Here is a 22,674-nt window from a genome sequence, read left to right on the forward strand (position 1 = left end):
CTCCACCACCTCTCTGGTTCTTTAACAAAATGTCTTCGTCTTCTTCAAAGAATAAAAAGAGTAACAACAATAAGAAGTGTTGGGTTGGGGGAAATTTGTTAACTTCTCTTGTATATATAACCCCCTCCACCACCTCTCTGGTTCTTTAACAAAATGTCTTCGTCTTCTTCAAAGAATAAGAAGAGTAACAGCAAAAGCGCAAAAAAAATACCACTACCAAAGACAAAAAAAACTGCGGGTATGTTTGGCAGGAAGCTTTTAGGAGCTTCAAGCTTCACACTTTTTAGAAAAAAACTCATTCTCAATTAAAAACCTTGTTTGGTTCAAAGAGCTTGAAGCTTTTAGGTCAGGGGAAAAGACTTAAAGCTTAAAGCTTCAACTAGTAGCGTTTAGAAAGAACTACAAGCTTTTAGTATTTTAATTTACTTAAATAACCTTCCAAAATAAATACATTTACTATTATTGTTTTTAGTTATGCCAATTTTAGTAATTTTATACATTTTATTAAAAACATCAGTTACTCTGCAAAACATTTAAATATATCTAAAAAGCTACAGCTACCAGCTACAACCTTCAGCCACCAGCTTACTGCCACCAGCTAGCAGCTTCCAGCTACAGCTACCAGCTAATTTTGCCAGACATACCCTACTACTACCAAAGACAACAACGACAAGACCGTGAGGAGGGCCCAACCGTGCAAGTATCGCACCAAAAGTTACTATGACCCTCAGACGACGGCTACACATGAGCTGCACTGCACCTAGAGGTCGTAACGGTCCAACCGTCAATGATTAAACCCACAAACATTTTATCAGAGTTTGTGGTTAGTTTATTGTTAACAAGGATGCCTGGAATTTGAGTTTCAGGTCTGATTAATCCTTATAAGAGTTAGTTGATAGTTGGAGTTTGTGTTCCAACTATATATATTTTGTATATCGTAAGACCGAGAGGAGGGCCCAACCGTGCAACTATTGCAGCAAAAGTTACTATGACCCTCAGACGGCGGCTACACATGAGCTGCACTGCACCAAGAGGCCGTAATGGTCCAGCCGTCATTGATTAGACCCACAGACATTTTATCAGAGTTTGTGGTTAGTTTATTGTTAACAAGGATGCCTGGAATTTGAGTTTCAGGTCTGATTAATCCTTGTAAGAGTTTGTTGATAGTTGGAATTTGTGTTCCAACTATATATATTTTGTATATCGTAAGCATAGAAATTGGAATTTGTGTTTCAAATAGATTGTTTATATGCTTGTGAACAATATATTTGGATTTTTATATCCAAAACAGAAAATTGTTTATTTAGTTAATATAAATTAATGATTATTCTTCACGGTTGTTCTTTGCTATCCTTTACAATCCATCATACTATCATGTTTATAATTTTGTGGCTCAAATCTATGTTATGATCATTCATTTTCGATGTTTGTCAGTTTGTGTGGTTTCCTGTTCATAATTGGTGTTAAAAATCCAAATTTACTCATCTCGATAGTTGAAAGTAAATCACTATAAACAAAGGTTCATATTTTATTGATCGGCTAAACCTTAAAAAGCTAATGAATTATTGTTTCAACCTTATAATCATCAACTACCGGTACTGATTAACTTGCAAGCTGCCAAAATTTCGTCGGTATTGGTTCGATTTAAGAGTGTTTTGAGGAAAGAGATATCTTGGTGGTGGTGGTGGTCAATGGCGGATCTAAAACATTGTTTCAGGGGTAGCGCAAAAAAAAAAAAAAAACTAACAGTACACTAAGAAAATATTTTTTACCCGTTTCTCGGATTGGTGCCCAGGTTCGCGATTTGCGTGTAAAGGGCTCGGTTACGCGTGTACCGGGGTTCGTAAATGTGTTTCGCTCGTACAAGCACTCAGTCACACGTTTCGCATGTCTCGCATTATACGTATACCGGCTCCGGGTTTACCCGTTTAGTGAGTTCCAGGATCCGATTACCAGTTTCACGCGTACAGGCGCTCGGTTACGCGTTTCGCTCGTCCCGGGCCCGGTTTCGCGTATGCGCCGTGTTACGCCTTTGTCACATATAGGCACCCGGTTACCCGTTTGGCGTGTGCCGGCGCATGGTTGCCCGTTTCCAGCGGTAACACGTTCCACGCGTGCCTTCACCCAGTTATTTAAGTTGGACTACAAAGCTATAATTAGATTAGTTTGGGTTCACAAATTCCTTTCTTCTTTGATAACTTCTTAGATGATGTTCACGGTGATGGCTAACGACATCTTTGTCTTCGTCGTGGACCTCAATTTCCACCTCTTTATAAGACAGGTTTTTATCTTGAGATAAAATGGTTACTCTAATTGCTACAAGGTTTTATATTACGATTTGTTTTAAAAGAAATTAACATTTTTGTGATTTTCGAATATAACGACTATCACATGTTTTTTATTCACACTTAAATGGAAAAATTCCCAAAATAAGCGTTTATGAAAACGTTTTTCAGGTTTTAGGTGCCATTTGCAAGAAATTTTCAAAATAAGTACTATAATCTAGTCGTGACGAGTAGTTTGTATAACCAATTAAAACTTGACACGTGTCTATAAACTAACCATAACAAACAGATTTACTAACCATTTACTCGTCACGACTAAATAAGTTTTATGCCTCGTAATCAACGCCCACGAGTAATTTATAAGTTTTTTAGTCGTGACGAGTAGATTGTAAGGTTAAACTAATCGTAGCGAGTTAACTACCAATAAACTGCTCATGTAGCCGAATGTAAACTAGATAAACTAGTCGCCGCGACTAAAGGACTTATGAATTACTCGCGGTCGTTATTTACGAGGTATGAAACTTATTTAGTCGTGACGAGTAAATGATTAGTGAATCTGTTCGTTACGGTTAATCTAAGGGCACGTGACAAGTTTTAACTGGTTCTACAAACTACTCGTGTGTAATCATAAACTACTCGTCACGACAAGTTTATAATACCTATTTTAGGAATTTTTTGCAAATAACACATAAACCCTAAAAAACATTTTTATAAACGCTTATGTTAGGAATTTTCCCACACTTAAATTGCTTATTTGAGCCGCCAGAATGAGCCTAACACGTCTAGATATTATTTTGGTCATATAAACTAAGGCCACATCTTTGATCATTTTATATGTGTAAAAAGAAATAAAATAAATAACAGGAAAATATCACAAATGATAAGTTTCATATACTTGTTGATTCTATGTTCCATTTGAAAATAATGTAGGACCCCTGAACACCATATTGTAACACAAATGATAAGGTTCATGAATTTGTTTATTTGTATTATTTAACTTATCCTTTTGTTTAATCTATATACTTAAGCAAAAGTGACCCTTCTTAAGTTCTTAATATATTACTTAAGGTTTCTCCAAATAAGTTTAAAGTGTCAAGTTACTTGTCCTATATGCTAAAGTCTATTTAGTTGTAGACCTTTTAACATCATATTTTAAATAAAATAACATCCTAGTGTCGAGGGACATCTTACCAACTTATATGTTTCACTTGGTGGTGTTATGTTGGCCATTATGTTATTTTAAAGTAAATAAAGTTAAAACTTTAAATTATTCAATATGTCTAGAGGAAAACGAACATGTTTACTGGTTATTCTTAAAACTTATATAACACATACGAGCAGAGCATCTACTTTTAGACGTGAAGGAACCATATTTATAAATAGTATGCGAGATTTTCATCTCGTTTAGGGACGTAAACTAGCCGATATGCATCATATGCTCATAGCTAATTAGATGGTTTCGCTAGAAGTTTGAACTGAACATAGTTTAAACGAACTAGCGCCCAAACTCGACCCTAGACTGAAGAGCATTTGATAATGAGATAGGACATCATGTATCGAGTTTAGTAGGCGTGCGAGTGTAGTCGAACATATCACTTATGTAGCATGCTAAGTATTGTATGTGCAATCTGCAAAAATAAGTAAACACATGTTATATTTTGACAACAAAATTCCTTACTCTATTTTCCAAGTGACAGATAAAAAAGGCCAATTTCAGCTTTTTAAAAAGTAATTGCACCAGCCGGGAATCGAGCCCGGGTCTGTACCGTGGCAGAGTACTATTCTACCACTAAACAACTGGTGCTTTTGTTTTACTTTCAGCTAATATATTTAAATTCACTGGTTGATTTGACTGTGATCTGCACATTCCAAATATATATGAAAATAAATAAGTATGGTAGTTTTTGTTTACACGTCTGCTTCACCTTGTCGGCCGAACCATTAAATCAGACGTCTAAATTGTATACATCTTAAAGCGATTAAACTAACCGATTTGCTTCATTTTAGTTATTTCAGTCTAGAGATGAAAATTTCTAACGCGATAAGAAAAACAAGGTTTTGGTCTGTTGTAATTAACTCGGTTGATAATTGGGTCGTGTTTACCTGCTAACATGTTTAGTTAAACATGTCGACCCACGACCTGTTTAATTTTTTTTCTCAAACAACTTAATTTTCACAATTTATTTTGTCTCTCACATGATGTGAACAATCACCACATGAAAGGACAAAACATAATTCGATACCTTGATACCGCTAGGCAAAAACCCTTTGGTACATGTTTAATTAAACATGTCGACCCTCGAATATGTTTAATCCATTTATCACAACCATTCTATACATTTAACACATTTATACCTTCATTACGTCTTGTCAACCTGTTTAGATAAATGAGTTAAATGAATTATGTTCGGTGACAATTTTTAAGTTAGTGTTTTCGACACAAATAAGAAAAGCGTTGTTTCAACCCACCAACGACTCAACCTATTGTTACATTGATCACCTAAAAACTAAAACAATATGAGAAAAAGAAACTAAGAATTTTCCAGCCCATGTCATATAGTGGCTTCTTAGAGCCCAACCCATGGCCCATCTTTAAATTATGAATCAAGCCATTCATTTTCATTCCAACTTATCTCAACTTTCTTCCTTACCTCTTATATCCATCACTCCATATCCATTAATATTATTACTCCAATTCCATAATACTATATTAACACTTTGATAACCACCCATCAACCTGTTTAACACATTTAGACATTTGAGTTTAAACGAATTGTTTTCATTTTAGACGTTTTTAAGTATCTTCATGTTACAACTAATTTAAATTTACACAAATAAAATACATGCCACGCCATGTTCGGGCTAAACATTCCAACCCAACCGGTACTTGAAAATTAACAATAATATCGAGAAATAGTAAAAAAAGTTTCCGCCCCGTATCATATAATGTTTAGCCCAATATATATCAACCCACCAGCATGTTTAACATACCAAGTTTACACCTTGATCACTACCGTCATCCAGGTCAATAGGTTAACGAGCCGTGTTCATGCTACACGCTTTTTAGTGTCTCCGAATTACAACCAATGTCTTTAACACAAATAAATATCTCAGTCCCGTTCATATTAACCAATTCAACCCTACACAATTAATACACCAAAAAAGTGAAAAACCACCAATGACCCATCTTCAAATCTTGATTCAAACCATACATTTCCTTCCCAACTTATCTCAACTATCTTCATAATATCCATCACTTCACACCCAATAATAATAATATTATTCCATATTTCTACCATTTTGCTCCCTCTTTGGTTCATAGATTCTTCTTCTGTGAAGTGTGAGCCAGTGAGGGATGCAATCAATGGCTACCAGAATACCCAATTCCATCACTCCATCATTAAACCCTAATAATAATCAAACGACCTTCTCGTTTTCTTCACCCTTTACAAGAACCCAACCTTAGCTTCTTATTCGTTTCCCGTCATCAAGTCTAGAAGAAACCCAAATGTTATCAAATGCTCTGTTTCTACCACTGAAATTGCTACTGGTATGAGTTCATTGGTTCAATATGTTGTAATATTATTATTAACTGTCTTTCATGGGCGTTTAAACCCGGTTGCAATTTCGTATGTATTGGGGGTTTTATAAGGTTTAGTATTTAGTGCACACCAGGTGTTCGATCAAATGTCGAGCTCGAGCTCCACTTATTATTTACATAACTTATATCTATTAATATGATAAAAAGTACGGTGTGTTTTTTTTTCTAAGTTGGTTATAATAGTTGTAATTATGTTAGATGTTATTCATGGGCGCTTAAATTCGGTTGTAATTTTGTATATTTTGGGGTTTTTATAAGGTTTAGCATTTAGTGCACTCTAGATGTTCATTCAAATGTCTGACACAAAAAACGCAAGTGTTGCAAATTGAAGCTAGTCTTCGTTGGAGCCCTTTTAACAGTTCTCATGGGCACTTAAATCCGGTTTTAGTTTTGTATAATTTTGAGTTATTATAACCTTTAGGGCGCGTTCGTTTCACAGAATGGAATTGAATGGAATTGGAATTTCCATAGGATTTGGAATTGGAAGGAATTGGATTTGGAATCTTAACATTCCAATAGGAATTGGAATTGAAAGGAATTGAAATCCAATTCCATTTTTGATGTGTTCGTCTGACAAATGAATTGGAATCGGTTTTTTTTAACGAGGATAACGGAGGAATCATTTTTGTTTTTTTAGATTTTTTTGTTTTTTATTTATATTTTGCGTTATAGTTTTTTTATTATTTTTATGGGTTTTCTATTAAGATCAAAAACCCCTCAAAACAAAATTCAAAAATAATAATAAAAAATTCATAACTCAAAATATAAATTAAAAACCAAAAAAGTAAAAAACCTAAAATGTTTTATTCGTTGTCCTCGTTAAAAAAAAAAAAAAAAACTCGAGAAAAGATTCCAATGAATTTCATTGAATTCCTTCACATTTTGGAAGGATTTGAAATCCTTGTATTTAAAGGAATTTGAAGGAATTGAATTCCAATTCCAATTCTTTGAACCGAACACACCAAAATGGAATTAAGATTCCAATTCCAATGAAACGAACACGCCATGCCATGGGATTTTAATTCCAATTCCTTCGAATTCCCACGAATTCTGTGAAACGAACACGCCCTTAGTGTTTAGTACACTCCAGGTGTACGATCAAATGTCTTAACACAGACGTCTTAATTGTGTATATTGACCGTGTGTTATCTCATGTGCTTCTATTTTACTAGTTTTTCTTATGTAAATCGTGTTAAGTGATTAAATTGTTAAATATAAAGCTCTTGTTGTGGGTTATAGTTCATAACTAATGGATTTTTATTCGTGCATTTTATAGAGCAGAAGAGCACATTAGTGAGGAGAAATGACATAAGGAATATTGCAATTATTGCTCATGTTGATCATGGAAAAACAACATTAGTGGATGCGATGTTGAAGCAAGCAAAAGTAAACCATACGCTGAGATGATTTATCATTTCAAAGTTTATATTTTGTTAAAGCATATTTGTTAATGAAGTAAAAGTTTGCTACTTTTTGTGCAGGTGTTTCGTGATAACCAAGTTGTAGAAGAAAGAATAATGGACTCAAATGACTTGGAGCGCGAGAGGGGAATTACTATTCTTAGCAAAAACACATCTATTACTTATAAAGATACAAAAATGAATATCATTTGTTTTATTATGTTTAATAATTCTTCATACACAAACTTATATTACTAATGTCTAATATGTTGTTTGTTTTCAGGTAGATTCTGTTGAGGGCCCGATGCCACAGACAAGATTTGTTTTGAAAAAAGCTCTTGAATTTGGGCATGCGGTTGTTGTTGTTGTGAATAAGGTTGATAGACCGTCTGCTCGACTCGAATTTGTCATCAACTCCACCTTTGAACTCTTTATTGAACTAAACGCATCTGATGAACAGGTATTTCCTAATATTAGTAAAGCAAACAAAATTGACTTGATCAGTCACAAATTCAAATTACTTTTGGCCGTTTAAAATGAAATTTCAGTCACTTGGTCACAAAATGTAGAAAACACTAATTTAACCTTGAAACTTTTTTGTAACACATAGCATTTCAAATAAATCACACTTTGAAACTTCGACATATTTAAGTAAGTGGTATAATTTTAACTCTTCTTGTTATTGTTGTTGGGAAAAAGGTTTTTCCAACATCAAGTTACTAACAGCTCGTTTAAGAGTAATAGTTATTCAGTTAGTAAAGATACCAAATAAGAAATTAATTATGAAATATGATGAAATTTGCATAAAAGAAAGTAAAACAAAATCACATTTTTAAATCCACTTTTAAAACTAATTCAAATCACATTAAAACTGATTACTACGGCTAGTTGACTACAAAGTCAAAACACAAAAATCCAATCAGGCTCATTTATTATTTTATGAAATCAGTATTTTAAAGCAACTTATATCTATATAACATATGAAAATTGTGAATTTGTTTGCAGTGTGATTTCCAAGCAGTATATGCAATCGGTTTAAGTGGAAAAGCTGGGCTTTCTCCTGATAATTTAGCCAATGATCTTGGACCTCTTTTCGAGACAATAATTAGATGCATTCCCGGTCCAAAAATCAAGAAAGATGGATCACTTCAAATGCTTGTTAGTTTCATTTCTCACATTTATCTACTTTTTATATCATCCTCTGTATCCATTCCATAGTCACATAATTCTCTGGGCAAGCTACGATTTTCGTATTGGATCGTTTTGTACCGAATCGAAATCGCAAACGTTCCCAATCGCGAATTCAATTGAATGGTTCGTCGTTCACAATCGATGGAGAAATTGATTTCAACTGAATGGTTCGTCGTTGTTAATTGATGGAGAAATCGATTTCAATTGACAGGTTCGTCTTTCTCCTGTCAATTTAATCGATCCTGTAATTTTGGGCAGCAAATTAGGAAACTCCTCGATTCCTTTTTTCCAATAATTACTGACTTTCCAAGTTTCAAAGATACCCAATCAATTTGACCGATTTATATTAGGCATATATTCATGTTATTAATATCTCTACCCTACTCTTCTTATTCAATCATTCGTACCAAAAACCCAAATTTATACATAATTTCAGTTTCTCCAGTGACATTTTGCAATTTTTATTTTATGTTATATCTATGGTAAATTGAATTTGGTATATTCTGTTTTAAATTGGGAACATCGAACCGGATTATATGGTACACCGTACTGGACTGTACCGAAATGAGCCTACCCCCCTTCGTACCGAATACGCCCCAACTAGCGAATTGCGTTCCCGTTCCTCGTTCCCGTACCGGAGCGAACTGCGATCTATGTGACTATGATCCATTCATCATTATGGTTTATACTTTTCTTTTGGAGGTCACGAGCACTGAATATGATGAACACAAAGGAAAAATAGCTATCGGTCGGTTACATGCTTGAAGAAACACTAAGTGACCCCGGGCAGATTACGGATAATCTGGGGGTTAAATAGATGTTTCCCACGAGGATGAGGTCCAGCAAAGAAAGTTGTTCTTCAGGTGACCTGCAAAACAGACACCGTAAGCTCGTCACTAAGAAGGGGGGGTTCCTCCTTGTGACCACCCTCCGGCGTGAGAATCAGACTAGATTGCTCTGAATATAAGTGTATATTAAGAGATTGCTAGAGAAGATAAGATAATGAGATATCAGATGATGTCCTTACCATTCCAAGGTGTTGGAGTATTTATAGCCGAAGGTAGGTTTCCAAGAAGGTACAGCCGGCTGAATAGTATCCCTGTTCTACCAACAGTGGGCTACGCACAAGCCATGCTGGTTGGTGGATAGGCTGCGGCCGATAGTGACAAGGACGGCTGTATACTGTTCCTTTACTGCCGGCTATGCACTGTTCCACCAACTGTAGGCTACGCACGTCCCACAGTGAGGGTTGGTGAGTAGGCAGCGGCTAATAGTGACAAACAGTACTAGAGGGTGCTCCTCCTCGTACTGTTGTCGGTGAGCTGTCACCCTGTGATTGGTTCATGGGCTGTTTTGGTCAGATCGTCTATTCTGCCCATACCTTGGCAGGTATAGTACAAAAGATCTTCCAGAAGCATACGGACTGGCTCATTTGGGCGGGAGTATTCCCGCCTTGCTCATTCCTTCAGGTGACATTACTGAAGTATCGAGTTAGTGCCTTGTGCGTGTAGCTGGTGTTTTAAACAGAGGCATGGATGTTCGTGTAAGTCTAATAATATTATTTGAGCTCTTGTATAATGGTACATTTATTTTATTTTGAACTTTTCTTGTACCTATTTAGAGTATTATAAATTCAAGTAGCAGAGGCAGATTTTTAGGCGTGTAAATGAACCGAATGCACACGAATGGAGCATGTTCGTGTTCGTTTTCAGCTTTAACTGAACAAAAGATCGAGCACGTACATTTAAACGAATGGGGGTTTCTTGTTCTTGTTCGTTCGTTATGAAAATGAACAAGAAAACCCCCTTTGTTTTAGTTGTTCGTGTTTGATTGTTTGCCCAGTTAAAGTTTAACGAACGAATACGAACATGCTCTGTCCGTGTTCATTTTACAAGCCTACATGTTTTCCTAAAAATCTTTTGGTCTGAAGCAAATCAGTTGGTTTATTTATTTATTTTTGTTTATTAATATTTCAGATATGCACATCGGATGACGCCTGCAGATTTGGAAAAGTCAGCGAGTTATTTGTGTTTGAGAAATTTTTTAGGGCTCCTGCCGAAAGTGTTGAGGCTGGTGATATTTGTGCTGTCTGTGGTATTGGTGATATTCAGGTAACAATAGTTTTTTACAAATAAAATAATAATTAATATATAAAAACACGCCAAGGCCTTTTAATTGTCTTTTTAATAAATGATTGGATTGTTATTTTAAAATGATTAATGTGCTTTCTTTAACTTAGATTGGGGAAACAATTGCTGATAAAAATGATGGCAAAGCGTTGCCTGCCATTAGAGTGGAAGAACCGACAGTTAAAATGGCTTTCTCCATCAACACTTCACCATTTGTGGGTCGTGAGGTATGCCCGTTTACCTATTACTATATTAGTGAAATGTCTAAAATACCCTTCAACATCTGCCTAAAACGTAAACTTTCACAACTTTAACAGGGAAAGTATGTGACTAGTAGAAATTTAAGAGAGAGACTGTACCGTGAAATTGAAAGAAATTTAGCCATGAAAGTTGAAGACGGTGAAACCGCAGATACATTTCTTGTTAGTGGACGCGGTACTTTACACATTACAATATTAATAGAGAACATGTAAGTTTTTCCTATAATTTATGTTATCCTTTGTTTGATAATATATGCCCATAGACTCATAGATTGACCATAGATTGAGGTTCATCACAAAGCACTAAATTATTGCGAGAACAAAAAGAACATAGATCATTTATTTAAATTTTGTACTTCTTAAGACAATTGTGCATGCTATATGCATAATAAACTTTCATAATATTTTTGGGTTTTATATTGACCATTTACCTACACATGTAAAGAACCTTGAAACTAAAAAAACCAACTAATATTTTTATACTTAAGAAATCGTCAAACTAAATATTTAACGAATATAACATACACATGACTTGCATATGTGTAGGTTCTATATATAGGCGATATTTTTTCATAAATTTTTTTTTAATTTCCGGATATATGAATAAACATTGCACATCACCATTTTGTTTATATTTTAATTTTTTTTAAGATTAGAATTATGTATTTTATTTTGTGTGTTCTCACAAAAAACTGTGTTATTTACAAATGACATGCATTATAGGCGAAGGGAAAATTACGAGTTCATGGTGGGACCCCCAAAAGTGATTAACAAGAGAGTTGATGAAAAGTTGCTTGAACCTTATGAGGTATTAAATTATATATTAATTTGAAGCGTGTGTGTGTTATGTTATAAGGTATAAACTCGTTTAATAATATATGTTTAGATTGCCACGGTGGAAGTGCCGGAAGAACATTTGGGTTCGGTTGTTGAACTTCTTGGTAAAAGGCGTGGTCAAATGTTTGATATGCAAGGACTGGGGTATATGCATTTAGAATTCTGTTCAGCTTTTCATATATAATTTTTTTTTTAAAAAATGTATTGATTGCAAGCATCTTTTTTTCTAGCTCTGAAGGAACAACGCTGCTCAAGTACAAGATACCAACTCGTGGGCTTCTTGGACTGAGAAATGCAATTTTGACCGCTTCTCGAGGCACAGCAATTCTCAACATAATATTTGATGGTTACGGGCCATGGGCTGGTGAAATGTCGACCCGTGATCTTGGATCCCTGGTAATTACAATTCTTAAAACTAGAGGTGTAAAAATGGGGCGGTTCGGGTGAGTTAGGTAACAATATCAAAATCGACAGTTTTTAGTTCAGGTCAAAACGGGCTGACTACTAAACGCTTCTTTATCCCATTTTTTTGAGCTCTATAAATAATCGGTAATTGCAATTAAGAAAAAAGTAGAGGTGGAAAGTTGGGCGGTTCAGGCGGGTTAGTAACAAAATATTGTGACGGGCAGTTTTTTGTTCGGGTCAAAACAGGCGGGATCGGGCTGATTCTTAAACAATTTATTTCTTTTGAGTTAAATGTTCTTTTTGCACTTTATCATCAGATTGGTCCATTTTATGTAAATGGGTCTAATGTTTCGTCCATTAGAACCTTTTCAAGTCAAATTACTTTTTTGCCCTTTGTCATTCGATCGACCCATTTGTAGGCAAATGGGTCAAAGTTGCCACATCACTTCCTCCAATCCTTGAAAATCATAATGTTTAGTTTTCAAGAATCTTTTCGAGTTATAATTACCTTTTTGCCCTCTGTCATCAGATCGACCCGTTTGTAGGCAAATTGCAATGTTTCATTTTTTTAGAATTTTTACATGCTAAAATTACTTTTTTCCTTTGTCATATGGGTTGCTTTTGAAGATGGAACATCAACTTCTTATGCTTTAGCTAGTTCTCAAGAAAGAGGGCAGTTATTTATAAAACCGGGAGCAGAAGTTTATAAAGGACAAATTGTCGGGATCCATCAACGACCCGGTGACCTGGCACTCAATGTTTGCAAAAAGAAAGCCGCAACAAATGTTCGATCAAATAAAGAAGTTTCTGGTAATAAATCAGTTTTATTAAATAAACGAATTCCATTTCAGTTAAATACTTATTTCTTTTTGATAATTTTTTATTTGGTATCTGCAGTTGTTCTTGACACACCATTGGATTACAGTCTTGATGATTGTATTGAATATATTCAAGAAGATGAATTGGTGGAAGTCACTCCCAAGAGTATTAGAATGTGCAAGAATCCGAAAATGAACAAAAAAGGCAGGTGATTGTTCATAGAAGTTATATAAATAATGTACGTGTCGGTATAGATTATTATTATTATTATTATTTTGTTGAGATAATACACGATTATGTTAAAGTTGAAGTGAGGCAAGTAAATGACATTTTTGGAAGTAATTGATGTTAGAAAAGGAAGTAAAACATGTGAGAAATGTCTTTGAAAACATTGATAAGGAATAATGGTAATGCTATATTGTGTGTTTTGTAAAAAAGAATTTGAGGTTGAGATAGAGATAGAGATAGAGATAGAGATAGAGATAGAGATAGAGAGAGACAAGGGTTTAGGGTATATAGGCTTTATATATCACATAATGATGATAATGTCATATCTGGTAAATATTATAGCAACAACCATACCTGATAAAATTTTACTCGTAAACGTTCAATAAAAATTTTCGGTAAGAGGGTTAGGGACATGAACTATGATTGTGGTTTCGTTAGTAAATACTTATTAAACATTCAATAAAAATTTTCTGAGCTCACTCGGCATGAGCCGGGTGACCCGCCTGCTTATATGTCGTACATATTTTTTTACTAATATTATGCTAAAGTTAATTGATGTTTGTTCAAGTAAAGTCTTCAAGGTGAATGAGTGTAAGGATTTCAAATTTGCTACTTTGGACTAAAATTCAAGGTTTTGTGTTTTAAAGTATACAAATATCCTAAATTCATTCATGTGTCTTTTAAGTCATCTTGCAACTTATTTACCTGAATTAAAATATATTATCCAACAACCAAGTCGAAGAATGAGTTGTAACTTGTTACATTTATAATATTTAAAATAAACAAACCATGAAATTATTGCAACAACTCATTTATTTTTATGTATATTAAAATACTTATACTAGGACCACGAATCCTGATTTAATTGAATGATCCAAAATAATAAATTAGAAAATTACACGATCGGGTATGTGTTTTTTTTTATTATAAATTGTCATGTTCAATGCACAACATGGACGTGATATGTTTTTGTACATTGTGCTTGTATGGTTGTACCTTTGACTTTTGGTCAAAATTGACGTTCCAGAAGAAATTACATACGTTCATCAGTAGCTTAGGTCAATGATTAAGTTACATCATGTCGACCATTTCTTTCATCAACTTGTTAGGTTTTTAATTTTGATAATTCTAGCATATTTTATAAAATATAATATATATTATTCACCGAGTCAATAGTTATAGCAGACAGAAGTCCAACAACGAAATTCGAGATGCATCGAGGTAATACTCTACAAATATAATATTTAAAATAAACAAACGAAAGTTGTAGTGTTGTTTGTATGTAATATATCATTTACTTTGTCATACGTTTTTATAAACTTTTTTTTTTAAAGATGTTATTTGGTTCGATCAATTTGGCAGATCTAACCAGTGGACTAGTAAGGATACCAGTTCGATATCCGGTCTTGTTATTAAAACAATGGTGTTTTCTTAATAAAATATCGCATTTCCAAAAGAAATATAGTTTGGCATTGCTGAAGTAGGGTTTTAAATTGTCTGAATCCTAATTTAGTTTTGTTAACTTTCCATTATAATTGTTTTCATTCCAGTTGTTTGGCTCCGTTAGTTTAACTTTTTGGATGCTATTGGGGCTTCTATCTACTAATTAAGGGGTTTATGCTTTCCATTTTAATTATATTTGGTCGTTTAAACAAAAATATTTTGATTTTTACGTAAATTACTTTTTTTAAAATAATTATGGACGATGCAATTTTAATGTATTTTTTTTTGAACGGCCAACTAAGTAACGCCGGGTACTCCGTACGCGGCCCCCATTGGCTAAAGGTAGCCCGAGCTGGCCACAAGTCCAGACGGACGGAGCCCCTAGCGGTCTACCTGTTGAGGGATTCACCGGATAAAACCCGACCCCAAGCCCGCCAAACGGCACGACAGCGATGAGCCGGTAAAACCAGTTGAGATCAGGACTCGAACCCTGGCAAACCAAGGTCATTCTTCATATCTCCCATATAAATTGATGGTAGTGAGGTTTAAACCCCCTATCTCTTACTAGAAAAATAAATGCTTACCATTAAGATATATCCAATTTATGATGCAATTTTAATGTTGCATGTGGATATGAACAACCATAATAAAATCTAGGAAGACAATATTTTTAAATAAAGTGAAGTTGATGAACGAACCATTGACTTTTAGCAATCATACATTGGTTTCTTGGTAGTCGGATATGTGGAAGGATTGATTGGTAATTAGTTGAAAACTATAAATGCAACTTAGCAACCATATTTTATTAAACCTAAATTGGTATTTTATTATATGATTGAAAATTTCAAATACATCGTTACTCTTAAGTTGTTCGTCAGATATTGGCAAAACCACTACGTGTTGGGCTAAAGGACATTGGAATGCTACTCTGTTAACTATCGTGGGGGCTTGAGGATGTGAGACTACACTTTTTTCAACGAATCAAATTTATCAACTTACATTCTGATAAAATAAATGATTAAGATAAAATCGTGATTTAGTTAAGTCATTATGTGTTTTTATAGGGAAACATTAGTAAAGAGCATTCGCAACGCTAAACTCACAAACCTTCACCTCATCATGGCACATCATATTTCAAATATCCCTCATTACCTTTTATTTTTTCACAACACCAAATCTTCACAAACCCTAATAAAAATATTAAAATTGTATATGTATAACGTATGCGTGTATGTAAATATATATATAAGAGGCCAAGAAGGATATGAGAGTGGTGGCCCACCATAGTGTTCGACTCTAGTTTGCTCATGGACCTGAGCTCGACAACACAAGCTAGGTTACTCACCCCTCTTGTCCATTTAAGCCATCTCATTTGGACGCCTTCCGACTCATCAACATTAGAGGTGCTCTAGGTGCATATATATATATATATATATAAAAGAGTTAAAATAAAAATATATAGTTTTATAAGAATGGTAAGAAGAGCATAACATTTGAAGTTAGTAAACTATATAGCCTAAATCCTAGATCCTAGAAAACTATTGGGTATTTTAGAAACTAACAATCTCAACCACTAAATCTTAAATCCAATGGCCTAGATCTATTCTTACTCTTCCTAAGAAACTATCTCTTTTTATTTTAACCTACCCCGATGAGGGTTATTCTAAAAAGAAGTAGTTTCCTATGAAGACTAGGAATAAATCATAGCCATTAGATCATGTTAATCAATGGTTGAGATTTAAAATTACCAATAACCGACATAGTTTTCTTGAATTACTCTTTCATCACTATAACCAACATAGTTTCCTATAATTGTTCTTTCACCATAGTTTGTAATGGCAAATGTCAAAAAATTGTTGGTTCTTACCATTCTTAGGAAAGTTCTTATTCTTATTTGAACCTATATATATATATATATGTATATATATATATATAGGATTAGGTTCATTTCATAAGTTATTTTATATGAAGAAGTACGAAAAGTGATATCAACCATTAGATTATTAATCAATGGTTGAAATTTATTGCATTTATTATAATTAATAAAACTTGAAAGACTTTGAAACTAATAATAATAGGGTAGTTTAGGTAGAATAAAATCAATCATCATTTAATCAATCTCATATATGTCGAAACAAAAGCTCAAGAATTTATAATTTGTAAGTTACAATTTATTTATTTTATTATATGCTAGTGTAAGATTTGATTTTGCTCTTTTTTCATCAATAAAAAGTTTTTAGTTTATAACATTTAATCAAAATAGTATCTACATCATTGATTGCTATTTTAAAAAAAAATTATAATCTGAAGATGTGTAAGACAGAAAAAAAATGTGTACGAATTAACTAGAAATGTGTAGGAAAAGAAATAAGATGTGTATGAGAAAAATAAAGATATGTATGAAAAAAACTTAAGTTGCGTATGAGAAAATTAGAAATGTGTAGGAAAAAAAATAAAGATGTGTACGAGGAAATTAAAAATGTGTAGGAAAAGTTTGAATATGCGTGGGAATAAATTAAATACGCGTAGGAAAAATTGAAGATGCGTATAACGAAAGGAAAACGTGCTCGACGAAATTGTAGATGTGTAGTAAAAAAAGTGTCGTGTATAAGAAAATTAAAGATGTGTAGGATAAAAAATAAGATATGCATAAGAAAATTAAAGACTTGTAGGAAGAAATTAAGTATGCGTAAGGAACATTTGAAGATGTGTAGGACGAAAAACATGCGTACAAATAAATTGAAAATGTGTATGAAACATATTTAGATGTGTACGAAAAAATTAAAGATATGTAGGAAAAAAATTACAGAGGTGTAGGAAAATATTATAATTGTATAGGGTGAATTTAAGAGATAGGGTAAAAAATTATAAAGATTAATTCATTGTTTTATGGATTTATTGTGATTATATTAATTATATAAGTTAGAAATGTAACTTATATTGGTTTTATTATATATATTAATTAAAGAGAGAATACATTTATATTACTTTAATAACCTTTTTATATATTTTAATGATTCAAGATTAACAATTAAATGAGTGGTACAGATTAACTTCTCGCACTTCTCGCTGTAACTTTACTTCTCGCATGAACCATCCCATATATATATATATATATATATATATATATATATATATATATATAATTAGGTTCATTTCAGAAGTGTTTTTTATTGCGAGAAGTGCGAGAAATGAATCCAACCAATCATATTTTTTTCTTTTATTTTATCATTTATTTAATGATAAGGGTTTTATAGTAAAATATGCATTTTTTTCATATTTGGTAGGTCATAATGTGTGGAGAAGTTACAAATAATTTGTTTTTATATTTTTTAAAACATAGTCAAATCAACCTAAATTGAATTCTTATTTTTTTATGTTATCAAATTCAATTTTGTTGATTTATCAATATTATTTTTCTATTCTAGTAATTTGAATTTTATACATGTATTCATATAATAGTTCTTGAGTTCAATTGTATCGATAAACTTACACAATACATAGTGAATATACACATGAATAAAATTACACATACACAATTCAAAATACCACATACATAGTACATATACGAACCTACACAATACGTAAATCAACCTACACACGATAAAAATTACACATACATCATTTGAAATATCACCTACACAGTGCATCTATGAACATACACAATACATAAATGAAACTACACATGATAAGAATTACACCATTTTAAGAATTATGATTGAAGATATTATAATATTTAATTATAATTACATTAGTTTGATTAATAACATCAATTAAAAAATAATAATTATTGATAAATTTCAATAAGATAGTAATAATAACAAATAAATGCTATTAATTACTTAAGTTTTACATTGAAAAGTCTACATTCTAAATACCAAACTACCTTTATTTATTAAAATACTGGTAGATTAATATCTTCATAATTACAAGTTTGCCATAACTTTTCTAATCCATTGATTACACATAATCAATTATCCAGATTGATTCTCGCATTTCTCGCTGTAACTTGATTTATCGCATGATCCATCCCCTATATATATATATATAATAATAAAAAGAAATAGTTTTCTAGGAAGAGTAAGAATCAATATAGACCTTTGGATTATGATCTAATGGTTGAGATTGGTAGTTTTTAAACTACCAAATAGTTTCCTAGGATTAAGGATTTATGCTACATAGTTTCTTAACTTTAAATTTTGTGTTATTACTGCTCTTCCTACAAAACTATGTATTTTTATTTTAACCATTTTCTATATATATATATATATATATATATATATATATATATATATGATCAGGATCATGAGAGAACCTTTTTGAAATTGAGAACTATAAGAACCATTTTGGACCACAAAAAACCCAAAAATAAAAAAAATCATAAAATAAAAATAACACAAAAATCAAAAAAGTAAAAAAACCAAAATTCTTATTTTATCATCCTGGTTTCATAAAAAAAAACTCGGTTTAGCTAAATTATATACACATATGTATAATCTCTATATATAATAAAGGAAAACAGGTTTTGACACGTGTCACCCTCACATTCATTTAGGACACGTGTCAGCACCAGGTTGTGTTTACTTTGTGTTCAAAAGTTAGGAGGCCACGTCTCCCTTAACCCGTTTGGGAATCTTCCTCTGCAATCTTTATCTAGGGTTTGCTTTTTCTCTCTATATTCTCATTCAAAATTCAAAATTTGAAAAACTATTAAGTAACTCCTCTCTCTTTCTCTTTTAAAAATCATGCGACAGTTGCTCAACATGAATTCCAGATCTGAAGAAACACTAACCGAACCCCGGGCAGATTACTGGTAACCTGGGGGTTAGATAGATGTTTCCCACGAGGGGTTAGACCCTGAGAAGATGGTTCTGATAACCTGCAAAACAGACACCGTGAGCTTGTCACTGAGAAGGGGGGGTTCCTCCTTGTGACCACCCTCCGGCGTGAGAATCAGACTAGATTGCTCTTTAAATATAAGTGTATATTAAGAGATTGCTAGAGCAGATATCAGGTATAATATGATGATACAAGATAAGATGAGATGGTCATACCATTTGTGGTATTTATAGCCGAAGGTAGGTTTCCAAGGAGGTGTGGCCGGCTGCAACAGTGTTCCTGTTCCACCAACAGTGGCCTACGCACGTGCCCTGCTGGTAGTTGGTGGGTAGGCAGCGGCTGATAGTGACCAGGCCTGCTGTGTACTATTCCTTTTCCACCAACTGCCGGCTACGCACGTGGTGTGGCAGTAGTTGGTGAGTAGGCAGCGGCTAATAGTGACACAGTACAGGAGCATGATGCTCGCCATACTGTGTCAATAAGCTGTCGTACCTTTAGTCAGATCTTTTTCCCATACCTCGTCAGGTACAGTACAGAAGATCTTCCTGTATCGTACGGACTGGCTTATTTGGGCGGGAGTATTCCCCCTCCCGCCCTTGTGCGGGATAGTTCCCGGCTTCGCTCATTCCTTCAGGTGACACTGAGTGATTTGAGAGCTAAGTGCCTTGTGCGTGTAGCCTTGCTGCGCGGGTGGCCTTCCCTGATGGCTTGTATCCGAGGCTGCGGGGACAGGCGGAGTCCTTCACCATCGGGAGGCATTTCCTGCGGGACCAGCTTGCGTACTGCGCGTAAGGACGTCACGTCTCTGAGCATGGTTGGTCCTGCGGATCCAGTTGGTTTCTGCGCAGACGTCCCTCTTCAAGGTGAGTCTTGCGGGTCCAACTGGGCTCTGCTGGGACCTACCTCTTCAAGTCCCCCCAGTCCAATGTTCTTCTCATGAGTGTTTAATAAAGTGAGGTGAACTTTTGGACTTAAGCAGAGGGTTTTGAAAAGGGTTTTTTAAGGTTTTCCATGGGGATTCCTCCCGCGGAAGTCCTTGTCACTTGCAGAAATTCCCGAGTTTCCTGCTTGGTCTTTGGGTATGATGCGGGTAGGTCTGTAACCTCCTCGCAAGTCAGGAGCGTTGAGTCCCACTTGTGTGGATTCTCCATGAGGTTTTGGTAGTTTTGAACATAGTGATCAATTATGTTAAAGACCACCAATTCCATCCTGGAGCTTCAAACAACGTAGTTCTCGACGTTCCCGCTATGCGGGGATGTTATTTCCGTTTCCGCAAGCATTGCCCAGAAGACCCTTCTTGGTTTCAATTCCCAGCGGAGCGCTAGGTATGTGAAGGGTTTTGCCTTAACACTGTACCTGCGCTCGTCTTACGGTTACTTTACTTCCAAGGTATTCCTGGCGTCAATTCCCTGCGGGTGCTAGGTATGTAAAGGGTTTTGCCTTTACACTGTACCCGCACCCGTCTTATAGTTACTTGGTTGCCGAGGTATACTTGGCTTCAATTCCCTGCGGGTGCTAGGTATGTGAAGGGTTTTGCCTTAACACTGTACCCGCATCCGTCTTACGGTTACTTGTTCACCAAGGTTCTTGGCTTCAATTCCCTGCGGGTGCTAGGTATGTGAAGGGTTTTGCCTTGACACTGTACCCGCATCCGTCTTACGGTTACTTGTTCGCCAAGGTTCTTGGCTTCAATTCCCTGCGGGTGCTAGGTATGTGAAGGGTTTTGCCTTAACACTGTACCCGCATCCGTCTTACGGTTACTTGTTCGCCAAGGTTTTCTTGGCTTCAATTCCCTGCGGGTGCTAGGTATGTGAAGGGTTTTGCCTTAACACTGTACCCGCATCCGTCTTACGGTTACTTGTTCGCCAAGGTAAGGGGTATTTTCCCGCTTACTTTTTAATCTTTTTGAATTTTGAATTTTGAAATTCGAAGAGTTGGTGGAAAGAAGAACAGTCCAAAACTCTGAAACGTCGTGCGACGGTTTCTTCTGACTGTGTCAGATCGTGCAGGAAGTTATGGTGACGTGACAGTACATGGTCATTCCAGACGCTTTTTCAGGCGCGTGGGCGCGATTTTTCGGGCGCGTGGCCGCGAAATTAATGGTATGCGTCCTGTCAACAGCTGTTGCCAGCTTGCTTTTTGCCACGTGTCATAGTTTCATTGCACCTTCGTTTTCTCTCTCTTCCGCATTAATTTCATCGCATTAATTGCGATTAGTATATAAAGGGGTAGAGGGCTCTTTGTAATCCACACTTTCACTCTTCTCTTCATCTTTTAAGCGATTTCCGGCGAATACTCCCCTTTTCAGGCAAGCATTCTCTCGAAATCGCTTTCTTCTTTCCTTCACAAGATGTCGTCTCGTGATGTTGAATCTGCAGCCGATGACAAGAGTACTGCTGGCGAGTGCCAGTGTGCTCTGCCTAGCGATCTGTACCGGTATGTTGTCAGGAAGTTCATGCTCGAGTCTCTCGAGCCTGAGTTTCCTGAACCCCATCAGACTGTGTACGATGCCCCCAGAGGCAAGATCGGGGTTTATGCTGCATTCTTTGTCTATGGGAATCTTAGGTTCCCATTGACAAAGTTTGTTTACCGTGTCTTTGAGAGGCACGGTGTTCATTTGACCGAGTTGCACCCCATGGCGATCGCCAAGATTCGCCACTTTGAGTGGGTGTGCCGGATACTGGGCGTTGAGCCCTATGTTGACCGCCTGATGACCTTCTATACTTGGAGGTGCATCCAGGGGTGGTACACATTGACAACCCGGATTAAGGGTTTAAAGATCTGCGCGACCGAGCGCAGTCTTCGCTCGTGGAAGCGGGAGTTCTTCTTCATATCCGCTCGCGCCATCCCCATTGCCATGAGATTCAAGAACGGGCAAGCTCTCCCAAGCCTTCACGCCTCCAGCTACCAGGAAGCGGAATGGTTTTCGAAGATATCTCGGGTCCAATCTCCGGTTTACCGGTTTGCGGAGTCCGGGATGGTGATGCTGGGGATGAGCCGAGTGTGGAAGGCTGCTGATGCGCACAAAATCCCAATCGTCCTCGAATACGGTTCGAACTCTGTTCCTTACGGTATGCTTTCTTTCTTTTTGTTGATTTTGAATTTCTTCTAACTTCTTTCCTGTTTATTTCAGAGGGGAACGACTTGCAGTCGCTCCTAAACCCGCGGGAGGCTGATGGTCCCGCCCGGATGGGTACTCGCGCTCTAGACGAGAACGAGTTGCCCATCCTAGAACAA

At 35.4% G+C, this 22,674-nt stretch overlaps 1 pseudogene across 1 annotated transcript; it reads left to right on the forward strand.

Moving 5' to 3' along the window:
• The first annotated feature begins 5,617 nt into the window (after nucleotides 1–5,617).
• LOC143529359 (putative elongation factor TypA-like SVR3, chloroplastic) lies at nucleotides 5,618–13,310 on the forward strand (annotated as a pseudogene). The gene is made up of 14 exons (XR_013134643.1): nucleotides 5,618–5,835; nucleotides 7,163–7,272; nucleotides 7,368–7,746; nucleotides 8,292–8,444; nucleotides 9,180–9,236; nucleotides 9,988–10,020; nucleotides 10,454–10,588; nucleotides 10,717–10,833; nucleotides 10,924–11,075; nucleotides 11,590–11,674; nucleotides 11,753–11,847; nucleotides 11,934–12,098; nucleotides 12,722–12,918; nucleotides 13,006–13,310. The product of XR_013134643.1 is annotated as a putative elongation factor TypA-like SVR3, chloroplastic (transcript).
• The last annotated feature ends 9,364 nt before the right edge of the window (nucleotides 13,311–22,674 follow it).

This window comes from Bidens hawaiensis, unplaced genomic scaffold, assembly GCF_021521415.1.
Source record: "Bidens hawaiensis isolate Kalapana, Puna unplaced genomic scaffold, B.hawaiensis_p1.1 tig00008535_1, whole genome shotgun sequence".
Lineage (NCBI taxonomy): Eukaryota > Viridiplantae > Streptophyta > Magnoliopsida > Asterales > Asteraceae > Bidens > Bidens hawaiensis.